The sequence below is a fragment of the Rhinopithecus roxellana genome, chromosome 3 (genome assembly GCF_007565055.1).
Source record: "Rhinopithecus roxellana isolate Shanxi Qingling chromosome 3, ASM756505v1, whole genome shotgun sequence".
In the NCBI taxonomy this organism is placed as follows: domain Eukaryota; kingdom Metazoa; phylum Chordata; class Mammalia; order Primates; family Cercopithecidae; genus Rhinopithecus; species Rhinopithecus roxellana.
Window position 1 is genome coordinate 135435423 of NC_044551.1, and position 15774 is coordinate 135451196.

Consider the following 15774-nt stretch of genomic DNA (forward strand, 5'->3'; position numbering starts at 1 on the left):
CATGACCCATAGAAGCAGATAGGCCTGAGCACTTATATACCATTTCAACAAAAAATGACAAAATTGTGGAGGTGTGACAAGACAAAGGAAAGTGGAGTTTTGGCTAAGGGTGGTAAATTGTGGGAAAGTGAACAGAAAATATATGGGAGAAACCAATGGAAGATAAGGATTACTTTAGGTTTGTTTATGCAGATTTATTTTGGCATAACTCTTCATCTCCAGTGAGAAGAATGTCCTCTTTATGGTATGGTGGAGAAGGGTACCTCTCTCATGGGAAGTGTTATGCCCTGCTTTTGGGTAGTAAGGGGGCATCTGCATTTTCTCAGTTACCTTCAGTTCAAAATATTCAGTATACTAAAATGGCATATTTGGGGGCAGCATGTTCTGGTCCCCTTCACTACATACTATAAAAAATGGGTAAATTGGGCCAAGCACGGTGGCTCATGCCTGTAATTCCAGCACTTTGAGAGGCTGACGCAGCGGATCATGAGGTCAGGAGTTCAAGACCAGCCTGACCAGCATGGTGAAATGCCATCTGTACTAAAAATACAAAAATCAGCCAGGCCTGGTGGTGCATGCCTGTAGTCCCAGCTTCTTGGGAGGCTGAGGCAGGAGAATCGCTTGAACCTGGGAGGTGGAGGTTGCAGTGAGCTGAGATCACGCCACTGTACTCCAGCCTGAGTGACAGAGTGAGACTCCATCTCACAAAAAAAAAAAAAAAAAGACGGGTTGGGGGTAAATTGTATGAACAGGTTACTCATAGAAGGGGAAAAACAAATATATAAACATATAAAATAACCTCACTAGTAACCAGGGAAATACAAATTAAAGTAAATGAGATAGTTGAACCAGATTGGTAAATTTTAAGAATATGGAGTACTGGTAAGAGTAAGTGGCTATTTCATGCTGTGTTGCCAGAAGTATAAAGTGTTGCACCATTTGGGGGGCAATTTTGAAGTATGATTTGGCACCATCAGACTTTGCCTTAAGAAGGGCAGTTTGAGTATACACACTGCCTTCTGCTCTTTTCTAAAACTCTTAATAAAATGACAGGAAAGAGGTTTTTTTTTTTTAATAGCATAAACTCACAGGAACAAGAATGGCAAAGGAGACAACAGCAACAACATTTCTGGACACCAAAAAGCTGATGGATGAATGAAAACTGATTTGACAAACCCAAGAAAGCTGAAAACTAGGCCAGGGATGAGGAAAGCCAAAAATTGATCCTCTAGCACAAAACCCCATAAAAAGCTTAGAAATTGATATTACTAGGTGACTCTGAGAGGGAGGTTAAAGGTCTTCTTGATTCAAATTTTGTTTGTGATTTAGAGCACCAAATTCCTCCCTTACGCTATTAAGCAATTTTCTCTCCCCAGCTTCAGGGACTATTGGGGGTCAATATAGATTTGCCATGAAGTAAAGTATGCTATAGTTTAAGGCCACTGCACTTGGATGAGCCCCTTCCAAGAATCCAGGAAGAGCCTGAGATATGTGTTAAAATGGTCTTTTTTTTGTTCTTTAACAGGGTCTGACTCTGTCACCCAGGCTGTAGTGCAGTGGATTGATCACAGCTCACTGCAGCCTCAACCTCTAGAGCTCAGGTGATCCTCCCGCTTGCAGCCTCCCAAGTAGCTGGGACTACAGGCATGCTAGTTTTTGTAGTTTTAGTAGAGATGAGGTTTCACTATGTTGCCCAGGCTGGTCTCGAAATCTGAGTTCAAGCAATCTGCCTGCCTTGGCCTCCCAAATTACTGGGGTTTTATAGGCATGAGCCACCATGCCTGGTAAGTCTTTTTTTGTTTTTTTTTTTTTATTTTTTTTTATTTTGCAAAGGTAAGTTATTTTTGTATTCATTCTCTCAAAGTCCCCGAATTCCATACGCTTCAGGGCCCACAAAACTGAGATCTGCTCCAGGCTAGAGGATTTTTAGTTAGAAAGATGAAACAGTGGATTTTTATTTTGAGGAGACTAAACTTTATTAAGACTTGGGCCCTATATTGAAAAAAGAGAAATTTGGCAAAGGTTAATATACAACAAAAGTCCTGGCATGGTGGTTCACACCTGTAGTCCCAGCACTTTGGGTGGCCCAGGTGGGTGGATCACCAGAGGTCAGGAGTTCGAGACCAGCTTGGCTAACGTGGTGAAACCCTGTCTCTACCAAAAATACATAAATTAGCCAGGTGTGGTGGCGGGCGCCTGTAATCCCAGCTATTCGGGTGGCTGAGACATGAGAATCTCTTGGACCTGGGAGATGGAGATTGCAGTGAGCCAAGATCACGCCACTGTATTCCAGCCTGGGCGACAGAGCAAAACTCTTATCTAAAAAAAAAAGTCTGTATACAAAAGTAAAGACCCACCATTCCCAGACTCTTTTGACATAGTTCAAAGAATGCATGTAGGTGGCATCATACCCTCCCAGCAGAAGGTTGAAAGAGTCTTTTTGCAGAAATTTGACTCAAGAGAAAGAACTTCATGATATTGAATCTGGAGTCCCCAAGGAAAGAGCCCAGTGAGATTACCCTATAAGGCAGCTAGCTCACAGTTGAGACTCCCTTTCTTGCCACTCCTACCCCAGAAACTCTAAAGTCTTCTACTGATAAGTTTAAGTATCTATGTCAAAAGCAAACAACCTACGGGGGGGCGGGGGGGAGGAAGGAAATAACTGGAAAACAAACACTAAAAGCATTATGAGAATAAAGTAACAGGACATCAAATTAACATTAAAAATCGAGAGTTCATTTATACATACAATGAGTTCAGAAATATTATTTATTTATGTAGGTATTTTTTGTTCATGAGATGGAGTCTCGCTCTGCTGCCAGGCTGGAGTGCAGTGGCACAATCTTGGCTCACTGCAACCTCCGCCCAGGTTTAAGTAATTCTCCTGCCTCAGCCTCCCGAGTAGCTGGGACTACAGGCGTGTGCCACCAGGCCTGGTTAATTTTTGTAGTTTTAGTAGAGACAGGGTTTCACCATGTTGGCCAGGATGGTCTTGATCTCTTGACCTTGCGATCTGCCTGGCCTCCCGAAATGCAGGGATTACGGGTGTGAGCCATCGCGCCCAGCCCCAAAATATTATTTATAATATATAATACAATATATACTATAATAAATAATTTTTCAAATGACTAGGCACAAGTAATAAAAAATGTTCAACCTTGTTTACAGAAAACTGTCGAAAAACAACAAATACTATGTATTAATATTTAGATAGGAATATTGAGAAACAATTCTCCATGGGGTCTCTCACATTTCTGTGCACCTTGCAAACAAGCACTGACTACTTTTGTTCCATATGTTAAATTTTTTTAAATTATAAAAATATAATTCTCACACCATTAAATTCATCCATTAAAGTGTACAATTTAGTGGTCTTAATTATATTCACAGATGTGTGCAACCAGCACCATTACCTAATTCCAGAACATTTTTACTGCCCCCAAAGAACCCTGTACCTATTAGTAATCACTACCAATTCTCCTTTACCCCTCAGTTCCTGGAAACCACACCTACTTTTTGTCTCTAGGGATTTGCCTATGCTGGGAATTCCAGATAAATGGAATTATATAACATATGGCCTTTTGAGTTTAGATTATTTTACTTAGCATAATGTTTTCAAGATTCATCCACGTTGTAGCACGTATCAGTAGTTCTTTTTGTTGATGAATATTTCCTTGTGTAATATACCACATTTTGAATATCCATTCATCAATTAATGGACATTTCGATTGTTTCTACTTTTTAACAATTATGAATAATGCTATTATGAACATTCAAGAATAATTTTTTGTGTATTCATATATTTTCAATTCTCTTAGTTCCATACCTGGAAGTGGAGCTGGATATGGCAGCTCTAGCTTTTCACTTTTTGAAGAATTGCCAAACTCTTTTGCAAAGTGGCTGTCCCATTTTATATTCCCCACCAGCAATGTATGATGGTTACAATATCTCCATTATTTTTCATCTTTTTTATTATACCATCTGCTATGATGTGAATATTTGTCCACTCTAAAACTCATGTTGAAATTTAATTGCCATGGTCACAGTGTTAAGAGGTGGGACTTGTCCAGGCAAGGTGGCTCGCACTTGTAATCCCAGCACTTTGGGAGGCCGAGGTAGGTGGATCACCTGAGATCAGAAGTTTGAGACCAGCCTGGGCAACATGGTGAAACCCTGTCTCTACTAAAAATACAAAAGTCAGCTGGGCATTGTGGCATGCCCCTGTAGTCCCAGCTATTTGGGAGGCTGAGGCAGGAGAATTGCTTCAACCCAGGAAGAGGTTGCAGTGAGCCTAAATCGCGCCATTGCACTCCAGCTTGGGCAACAGGAGAACAGGAAGTCTCAAAAAAAAAAAAGGAGGTGGGACTTTTAGGAAGTGATGATTAGGCAATGAGTACTAACTCTTATGGGCAGGATTGGTGCCCATATAAAAGGGAGGGTTCACCCCTCTCTGACTCTCTCTTGCCCTTCCACCTTTCACCATGGGGTGATGCAGCAAGAAGACCCTTGTCAAATGCTAGCCCCTTGATCTTGGACTCTTAGCCTCCAGAACTGTTAGTCAATAACTTTCTGTGCATTATAAATTACCCAGTCTCAGGTACTATGTTACAGCAGCAAAAATATATTAAGACACCATCTTATTGAACATGAGATTTTGATTGTAGTTTTGATTTGTGTTTTCCTGTTGGCTAAAAATGTCAATCATTTCTATATGCTCATTGGCTATTTGTGTCTTCCCTTGGAAGGAACAAGTATTCATATCTTTTGCCCATTTTTAATAGGATTATCTTTGGTTGCATTTTAAGAGATTCTTGCACATTCTGCATACTAGCCCTTTACAAATATATGGATTTAAAATGTTTTCTCTCATTGTACAGATTATCTTTTCACTTTCTTGGTAATATCCTTTGAAACACAGAAGTTTTTAATTTGGATGAAGTCAAATTTATCTAGATTTTTGGGGGCTACTTGTGTTTTTGGTAACATATCTAAGAAAGTGTTGTCTAATGCAAAGTCATGAAGATTTATGCCTATGTTTTCTTTTACAAGCTTTATGGTTCCAGCCATTACATTTAGTTTTTTAATCGATTTTGGGTTATTTTTTGTATATGATACGAGGTAGGGCGTTTGACTTCCTTCTTTTGCAAAAGGATATCCAGTTGTCCAATCTTCATTCGTTTGAAAGTGTTCTTTCTCATTATTGTCTTTATACCCTAGGCAAAAATCAGTTTTTTATGGCTGGGCATTGTGGCTCATGCCTGTAATCCTAGTACTTTGTGAGGCCAAGGTGGATGGATTGCTTGAATTTAGAAGTTTGAGACCAACCTGGGCACATGGCGAAACCCCATCTCTGTGAAAAAATTAGCTGGGTGTGTGGCACATGCCTGCAGTGCCAGCCACTTGGGAGGCTGAGGTGGGAGAATCATCTGGGCTGGGGGAAGTTGAGGCTTCAGTGAGCTGTGATTGCACTACTGTACTCCAGCTTGGGTGACACAATGAGACCCTACCTCAATTTTTATTATTATTATTTTTTTATTTTTTATTTTTTTTTAGATGGAGTCTCACTCTGTAGCCCAAGCTGGAGTACAGTGGTACGATCTTGGCTCACTGCAACCCCTGCCTCCACAGCTCAAGCAATTCTCATGCCTCAGCCTCCCAAGTAGCTGGGACTACAGGTATGTGCCACCACACCCAGCTAACTTTTTGTATTTTAGTAGAGACAGGGTTTCACCATGTTGCCCAGGGTGGTCTCAAACCCCTGAGCTCAGGTGATATGCCTGCTCTGGCCTCCCAAAGTGCTGGGATTACAGGCATGAACCACTGTGCCCAGCCTAAAAAAAATTTTTAAATCCATTTTTTAGCTAGGCATGGTGGTAAGCACTTGAAGTCCCAGCCTCTTAGGAGGTTGAGGGGAAGAGGATCCCTTTAGCTCAGGAGTTCAAGGCCAGTCTGGGCAACATAGTGAGACCCTGTCTCTAAAATAAAAATGGGAAAAAAATTCATAGTTTCAAAGATGTCTGTATAGTGAATAGTTTTCAAAAATACAGATGGTGTCTCCCTCCAGAGCAAAGGGTGTATTTTCTTAATGTCCAGTATAAAAACACTGGGTTTCCTAAGCTTATATATGTATTTTTCCTTTTTAGCAACTCCCTACTTGTGCCAGTGTCACCTTGCCCTCTTCACATCACCTTGTGGCAACTGGAATTTGGGAAAATAGTGCAAGCACATTCGAATACCCTAGCTACTAACATTGCTGTAATGAAATCCTTTGTCTCCGACCCAGACATTTCATGTTTTCTACCAGCATCCATAGACTGTGGTAGGCTTACTAGTTAGCTTGTAAATAGGGCAAAATTTCATACTCTTCATAGTTTTAGACAAGGATGATTCTATATTATAAAGATATCAATCTTTCCCAAGTTACTTTATAAATTTGACATGACACCATAAAATTCCTACCATTTTTTTTTTTCTAGACCTTAACAAGTTAATTATAAAGATCTTTAGGAAAAACAAGCAAGTAAAAATAGCCAGAAAAATGGCTGGGTGCAGTGGCTGGCGCCTGTAATCCCAGCACTTTGGGAGGCCAAAGCTGGTGGATCACTTGAGGTCAGGAGTTCGAGACCAGCCTGGCCAATGTGATGAAACCCCATCTCTACCAAAAATACAAAAATTAGCGGGGCATGGTGGTGCGCGCCTGTAATCCCAGCTACTTGACAGGCTGAGACAAGAGAATCGCTTGATCTGGGGAGGCAGAGGTTGCAGTGAGCCAAGATGGTGCCACCGCACTCCAGCCTGGACTTCAGAGTGACACTCCCTCTCAAAAAAAGCAAAACAGGCTGGGCGTGGTGGCTCACGCCTGTAATCCCAGCACTTTAGGAGGCCGAGGTGGGTGGAGCACCTGAGGTCAGGAGTTCGAGACCAGCCTGACCAACATGGCAAAACCCTGTCTCTACTAAAAATACAAAAATTAGCGGGGTGTGGTGGTGTGCACCTGTAGTCCCAGCTACTCGGGAGGCTGCGACAGGAGAATCGCTTGAACCCGGGAGGAGGAGGTTGCGGTGAGTCGAGATTGTGCCACTGCACTTCAGCCTGGGCAACAAGAGCGAAACTCCGTCTCAAACAAACAAACACCAAACAAACAAAATAGCCAGAAACACCACGCTAAGGAAGAATAAATAAAAGGGGTCCTGTCCTATCATATTACAAATTCTGTAAAATTAAAACATTACGGTATTGTCGTATGAACAGAACTGATCAAACAAAATGTAAAACTTTATAAATAGATACAATTATTATATTGATTAGTGTACAATAAAGGTGGTACCTTAAATTAGCAAAAGAAAACGTAAATTTTTCAATATGTGGTCTTGGGGTAGCAGTGAAATGGAAAAAGATAAAATCAGATTCATTCTTCTCAAGAGATGTAAATATAAAATAATAAAACTATATATGTTTCAGAAAAAAACAGAAGCAAACTCCTGTATAACTTGTGGATATGAAAAATTTTTCTGATCCTTATTCCAAATACTAGCAATAAAATAAAAAATGGACACACTTGCATACATTATTTTTTTTTAATTTTGCATGATAAAAAGACCATAAACAAAGCAAAAATATAAATAACAAACTGGAAAAGATTATTTTCAGCTTATGCCACAAAGGGTTAATACTTAGATTTGAGCCTCTAGACTTAAATGCCAGTTTATAGAAAACATAAAGCATAGAGTAACATGTTAAATGGCATCATCAAAGTGTAATCAGCGAAGTTCATAATGTGGAAAACTGTAAGATAAACATAATGGTTTCTTCAACAAATAAACTAGAGGAAAAAAAGGACAGAGGAAAAAGGAACCTATGTAGTTTTTTTGTTTTTTGTTTTTTGTTTTGAGACAAGAGTCTTACTCTGTCACCCAGGCTGTAGTGCAGTGGCGCAAAGTCGGCTCACTGCAAGCTCCGCCTCCCGGGATCACGCCATTCTCCTGCCTCAGCCTCCCGAGTAGCTGGGACTACAGGCGTCTGCCACCACGCCCAGCTAATTTTTTGTAATTTTTTTTAGTAGAGACGGGGTTTCACCTGTGTTAGCCAGGATGGTCTTGATCTCCTGACCTCGTGATCCGCCCGCCTCCGCCTCCCAAAGTGCTAGGATTACAGGTGTGAGCCACCGCACCTGGCCAGGAACCTATGTAGTTTTAAAGGCTTAAGAAACATTTAAATGGAATGCAAATCTTGCAGGTTTAGATAGTGTTTAGAAGATCCTGATTCAAACAAACCAGTATAACAACAAAAGAAGAGGAGGAGGCAGAGGAAAAAGAAATAGAAAAATTAAACGTGGAGAAATGCCAATGCTGACTTGATCATTTGAGACTATTACAAATATATTTTTTTGTGTGTTTTTTAGTCATGGTAAAACTATTACACTTTTGAAAAAAAAGTCATTTTGGAGATACATATTAAATTGTTTACAAATGAAAGTATATCTTTCTGGGATTTGCTACAAAATATGGGTATAACAGACTGGCTCCATGGCTCATGCCTGTAATCCCAGCACTTTGGGAGGCCCAGGCTGGAGGTTAGTTTGAGCCCAGGAGTTCAACACCAGCCTGGGCAACATAGCAAAACCTCATCTCTACCAAAAAAAAAAAAAAAGCTTTTTTCCTCTCTCCTCCCGCTGCCCAAGATGCTGAAAGGAAAGAAGGCCAAGAAAGAAGGTGGCTCCGGCCTCTGCTGTCGTGAAAAAGCAGGAGGCCAAAAACGTGGTGAATCCCCTGTTTGAGAAAAGACCTAAGAATTTTGGCATTGGACAGGACATCCAGCCCAAAAGAGACCTCACCCGCTTTGTGAAATGGCCTCGCTGTATCAGGTTGCAGTGGCAGAAAGCCATCCTCTATAAGCGGCTGAAAGTGCCTCCTGCTATTAACCAGTTCACCCAGGCCCTAGACAGCCAAACAGCTACTCAGCTGCTTAAGCTGGCCCATAAGTACAGACCAGAGACAAAGCAAGAGAAGCAGCAGAGGCTGTTGGCCCGGGTGGAGAAGAAAGCTGCTGGCTAAGGGGATGTCTCCACTAAGAGACCACCTGTCCTTCGAGCAGGAGTTAACACCCTCACCAAGTTGGTGGAGAACAAGAAAGCTCAGCTGGTGGTAACTGCACACGACATGGATCCCATCGAGCTGGTTGCCTTCTTGCCTGCCCTGTGTCGTAAAATGGGGGTCCCTTACTGCATTACCAAGGGGAAGGCCAGACTGGGCCGTCTAGTCCACAGGAAGACCTGCACCACTGTCGCCTTCACACAGGTGAACTCGGAAGACAAAGGAGCTTTGGCTAAGCTGGTGGAAGCTATCAGGGCCAATTACAACGACAGATACGATGACATCCGCCATCACTGGGGCGGCAATGTCCTGGGTCCCAAGTCTGTGGCTCGTATCGCCAAGCTCGAAAAGGCAAAGGCTAAAGAACTTGCCACTAAGCTGGGTTAAATGTACACTGTTGAGTTTTCTGTACATAAAAATAATTAAAATACAAATTTTCCTTCAAAAAAATAATAAAAATAAAAATTAGCTGGGCATAGTGACACATACCTGTGGTCCAACTACTCAGTAGGCTAGAGGTCGAGGCTGCAGTGAGCTGTGATTGTGCCACTGCAATCCAGGACTCACTCCAGAGTGAGACCCTGTTTCAGGAAAAAAAAAAAAAAAGTGCAACAAAGAAGAAACAAATTAGCTATGCAGTTGTAAATATTAACTGGATGACAGATACATGGGATTTATTACATTACATTCTCTTACATATATTTGAAATTTTCAGTAATAAGTTTTGAAAACTGTATATAGCAAAAAAGTATATATCAAACACTGACATAACTAGAAATTTTTATGTAACTCTGGGGAAAATAGTAGGGAGCGTTGTCACATGAGTGCTAAATTTACATCTACTACAATAGGATATCAACACATAACCTTTAAAAACATAAACCATAAAGTGCAAGATAACTAAATATCTTAAAATGTGAAGAAATGTCTTAAGGACTCTAAACTGGTTTCTTCTGGAAAGTAAGATTTATGAGTAGGCAGAAATAAGGCAAAGAGTTGCTGGTTTTTCATTTTTGCCATTGTTATTAGTCTTGTAATACTATTTGATGTTTTAATAGAGTATTATTTTCATGAAGATTAAAAGGAATTCTTGTTAATTTTTTAAGGCAAGATAAAGATATTATGGTTATACAAAAATAAACAGTACGTATTTTTTAGACAACTATACCAAAAACAATAATGTAATGTCTGGTCTGGGATTTACTTCAGAATTATTCAAAGGGGGAGAGGAGTTGGGAAAGCATTGGGGGTATAGATAAAACAAAATTGTGAGTTGATAATTGTTGAAGCTGAATGATAGATCCATGTGGGCTCATTATACTATTCTACTTTTGCATGGATTTAAATTTCTTAAGAAAGGAACACTTTAATAAATATATTATTAATCTTCTCAAAGGTAAGACAAAACGTGGCATCCATAAAAGAACAGAATGGGGTATAAATAAGCAACAAGAAGAAAAAGCAACTCTTAAAAAAAGATGATAGTAGAAACTTTATAGATATTTTAGACAATATGGTTGAAAAAAAACCTAGAAAGTAAACCAAAGACTGGAAAATAGGATGGAGATGATAAATAAATCAGAGTATCAGTCCAGGAGGCCTAAAATTCAAATAGTAAGTATCGTAAAAAGTAAGAAAAGAGAAAACAACGGGAAAATATTATCAGTGAAATGATTCAGAAGGATTTATGAGAGTACAAAATATGAATTTCTAGACTGAAAGGACTGCTTACAAAATGAAGATGGATACACACCAAGATACAAGTCATGAAATTTAAGAATACTAGATACAGACAAAAGACTCAACAAGCTTCCAGTTTGTGGGGGAGGTGGGGGCAGGGACAGGGAGGGTAGAATTACACTTTATTTAACAGATAAGGAATCAGAATGACTTTAGAGTCCTTAAAAATTACCCTGGATGCTAGAAGACGATGGAGGAATGATTTATTAAACATTTGAGGCCGGGCGTGGTGGCTCATGCCTGTAATCCAGGCACTCTGGGAGGCCAAGGCAGGTGGATCACGAGGTCAGGAGATCAAGATCATCCTGGCTTACACGGTGAAACCCCATCTCTACTAAAAATACAAAAAAATTAGCCGGGTGTGGTGCCTGTAGTCTCAGCTACTCGGGAGGCTGAGGCAGGAGAATGGCGTGAACCCGGGAGGTGGAGCTTGCAGTGAACCGAGATCGCTCCACTGCACTCGAACCTGGGCAACAGAGTGAGACTCCATCTCAAAAAAAAAAAAAAGAAAAAAAAAAAAAAAAACTGAGGCAAATGCTTTTCAACTTTGAATTATATACCCAGCCAAACTATTAGTCAAGTGTGAGTTTAGAACAAAAACTTTTTTATATACTGGAATGCCTTCAACTGAAACAAGAGAGCAAACTCTAAAATGTGAAGAAATATGATTTAAGGCACATGGTTTCAACACAAAAGCAAGACAAAGGCATTACCAACATAATGTTGAAAGAGCTGCTCAAACCACAGGAATCTAGAAAACAACCCAGTTGTACTGGAGCAGATCAAATGGCTCTAGAAGACACTTCTTGAAGATGATAAAACTATTAGAATACTACTTAATATATTTATTTACCCATATTAAGAGATTTACATACCTGGGAAATATGTGCATTATGAAATAGTGATAAATGCATAAAAAATTGAGTATATAAAAAAGATAGTTATTAACTTCAGGAAAAACCATAAGAGTTAGGAAAGGAAAAGTTATTACAAATAACCATATAGGAAAATTGGGGAAATGGGAAACTTTATGGTTTCAGTGCTCATATTTAAGTCTTTAATCCATTTTGAGTTTTGTGTGTGGTGTGTAAGATTAGAATCTAGGCTGGGCACGGTGGCTCCCACCTGTAATCCCAGCACTTTGGGAGGCTGAGGCAGGCAGATCACCTGATATCAGGAGTTCGAAACCAGCTTGGTCAGCATTGTGAAACACTGTCTCTACTAAAAATACAAAATTAGCCGGGCGTGGTAGCTTGCACCTGTAGTCCCAGCTACTTGGGAGGCTGAGGCAGGAGAACTGCTTGAACCCCGGAGGCAGAGGTTACAGTGAGCCAACATCATGCCACTGCATTCCAGCTTGGGCGACAGAGAAAGAGAAGAGAAGAGAAGAGAAGAGAAGAGAAGAGAAGAGAAGAGAAGAGAAGAGAAGAGAAGAGGAGAAGAGAAGAAAAAAGAAGAGAAAGGAAGGAAGAGAGGGAGGGAAGGAGGGAGGGAAGAGCCAGGCACAGTGGCTCAGGAGTTCAAGACCCACCTGACCAATATGGTGAAACCTGGTCTCTACTACAGATACAAAAAATTAGCCATATGTGGTGGCGGGCGCCTGTAATCCCAGCTTCTGGTGAGCTGGAGGCGGGAGAATTGCTTGAACCCGTGAGGTGGAGGTTGCAGTGAGCCGAGATCATGCCACTGCGCTCCAGCCTGGGTGACAGAGCGAGACTCCATCTCAAAAAAAAAAAAAAAAAAAAAGATTAGAATCTAATTTAATTTTCTGCATGTAGAAACCCAGTCTTCTCAAAACCATTTGCTGAAGAGATGATTTTTTTTCCCATAATGTTTTTTTTTTTTTTTTTTTGAGACGGCGTCTCACTCTGTCACCCAGGCTGGAGTGCAGTGGTATAATCTCAGCTCACTGCAAGCTCCACCTCCTGGGTTCACGCCATTCTCCTGCCTTAGCCTCCTGAGTAGCTAGGACTACAGGCTCCCGCCACTACGCACGGCTAATTTTTTGTATTTTTAGTAGAGACGGGGTTTCGCTGTGTTAGCCAGGATGGTCTCGATCTCCTGACCTCGTGATCCACCCACCTCGGCCTCCTAAAGTGCTGGGATTACAGGCGTGAGCCACCGTGCCCAGCCAGCCCATAATGTATTTTTTAAGCCTGTTCAAAGATTAGTTACCATATATGCATGGGTTTATTTTGTGCCAGTGATCTGTGAATCTGTTTTAATGCCAGTGCAATACTGTTTTGTTTGCTAGAGCTTTCCAATATATAATCTGAAATCAGGAAGTTTTGTTCTTGCTCAGGATTGCTTTAGCAACTCAGGGTTTTTTTGTGGTTCCATATGAATTCTAGGATTATTGTTTCTATTTCTGTGAAAAGTACCATTGGAATTTTGATAGAGGTTGCATTGAATCTGTAGATTACTTTGGGTAGTATGGACATTTTTACAATGTTGATTTTTCCAATCTATGAAGGCTGAATATGTTTTTATTCATTGATGTCTTCTTCAATTTCTTTCATTAGTATTTTATAGTTTTCAATTTACAGATTTTTCACCTCCTTGGTTAAATTTGATCCTAAGTATTTTATGTTTAATGCTATTGTACATGGGATTTTCTTAATTTCTGTTTTTTTTTTTTTGATAGTTTGTTGTTAGTGTATAGCAATGCAACTAATTTTTATATGCTGATTTTATATCCTGCAACTTTACTGAATTTGTTTATTAGTTCGGTTTTTCAGTGGAGTTGTTTGAGTTGTCTATATATAAATTGTGTCATCTGCAAACAGAGACAAATTTACTTTTTCCTTTCCTATTAGGATGCCTTTTCTTGCTTAATTGCTCTGGCTAAAACTTTTGGTCCCTCCTCTTCCAGTTTCTTCCTTTTCAACTTTTTGGAAGAATTTGAGAAGGATTGGTATTAATTCTTCCTTAATGTTTTGTAGAAATCAGCAATGAGGCCGGGCATGGTGGCTCACACCTGTAATCCCAGCATTTTGGGAGGCTGAAACCAGTAGATCACCTGAGCTCAGGAGTTTGAGACTAGCCGGGAAACATGGTGAAAACCTGTCTCTACAAAAAAAGAAAAAAAAAAAATTAGCCAGGTGTGGTGGCATGTGCCTGTACTCCCAACTACTTGGGAGGCTGACATGGGAGGATCGCTTGAGCCAGGAGGCGGAGGTTGCAGTGAGCCAAGATGGCACCATTGCACTCAGCCTGGGCAACAGAATGAGAAAAAAAATACCTGGTCATTTCAAGAGCATTTGAAGAAAGAAGAAGGAAGGGGAGGGGAAGGGAGAGGAGTGGAGTGGAGTGGAGGGGAGGGGAGGGGAGGGGAACAGGAGGGAAGGGGAGGGTGAACCAGCAATGAAATCGTGTGGTAGGAAAATCCAATCAAGGTGCCAACAGATTTGGTGTCTGGTGACAGTTTATTTCCTAGTTTATAGACTGCCATCTTCTCACTGTAACCTCACAAGATGAAGGGAGAAAAAGAGCTCTCTGGTGTCCCTTGTAGAAAGTCACTAATCCCACTCATGAGGACTCCCCCCTCATTACCTAATCACTATGCAAAGGCCTTATCTTCAAATACCATGACACTGGAGGTTAGATTTCAACATAAGAATTTTGGAGGGGACTCAGATATTCAGTCTATGGTATAGCTTTCTTGATTTCACCACTTTTCTCATAGGTATCCAGAGCCGAATGCTCAGTTATCCTGACTCTTCCCTATTAAAAATGTCATCATCTTTCCGATGTCTGTCAAGCTTGTCTGTTACTTTGCATCCCTCTACCTTCAGTCTATTTCAGGATTCTGTCATCTCACACATGGATTACTATAGCAACCTCCTACTATGCTTCATATCGTTTCTCTGTTTCTCTCTCTGACTCCTCTCTCTCCATCTCTCTAATCCTGAACACTACCATTTGAATAATTTCCCTCAAATACCAGTTTTAACTGATATTCTTCAGCTCAGTATACTTTAACATTTATATATTTATTTACTGATGATAAAAACTAATGTGAAATGAAACTTGTTATTAGAGGTAGAGAAGTTGAGGAGTCTATTTGTTCTTATTGTTGTACTCTAAGTTCATAGCAAAATATAATGAAATTTAATGATCTGTAACATAATTGTTCATGTAGTTGATAATAATTAGATGTGATTACAAAGCTACTTGCCAGTAGAAGATTGTGGGAAAAAAGATGATTTTTTAAATATAAACTATATTTTATAGTTATATATGTATCTTCTATAATTAATTTAAATTCTTATTTATTTATAATAAATAAATACAAAGTGGTGAAAAGAAAAAAAAGGTAACTGAATCATTGATGAATGAATCAAAGAAAAACACGTTTATATTGAGGTAAATTGTTTCCATTGAGCTAGTTATCTTATTTGAAGCTTTAAAAAACTGACCATTAAATAGACAATAAAATGAGATAGTCTTTAAATATTAAAATGATACTATTTCTTATAGCTAAAAATGCAAAAATTGCAACCTTTTTTTTTTTGAGACAAAGTTTTGGTCTTGTTGCCTAGGCTAGAGTGCCAATGACACCATCTCAGCTCACTGCAACCTCCGCCTCCCGGGTTCAAGCAATTCTCCTGCCTCAGCCTCCCGAGTAGCTGGGATTACAGGCACCCACCACCATGCCCAGCTAATTTTTGTATTTTTAACAGAGATGGGGTTTCACCATGTTGACCAGGCTTGTCTCAAACTCCTGACCTCAGGTGATCTGCCTGCCTTGGCCTCCCAAAGTGCCAGGATTATAGGCATGAGCCACTGCGCCCAGCCTGCAACCTTCAAATGAAGGCCTAGGAGCCACCACAACTTTGATATTTTTAATGGAAATATATGATGTGGAGATAATTACATCAGAAATGCCAAGGAAGACTCAACATGACCCCGACGTTCCATTTCATCTTATTTTTAGCAACAT

The 15774-nt window shown here is 40.2% G+C and overlaps 1 pseudogene across 1 annotated transcript; it reads left to right on the forward strand.

Moving 5' to 3' along the window:
• Positions 1-8680: 8680 nt before the first annotated feature.
• On the forward strand, positions 8681-9542 carry LOC104681632 (annotated as a pseudogene). The gene has a single exon (XR_004056380.1). The product of XR_004056380.1 is annotated as a 60S ribosomal protein L7a pseudogene (transcript).
• Positions 9543-15774: the final 6232 nt, after the last annotated feature.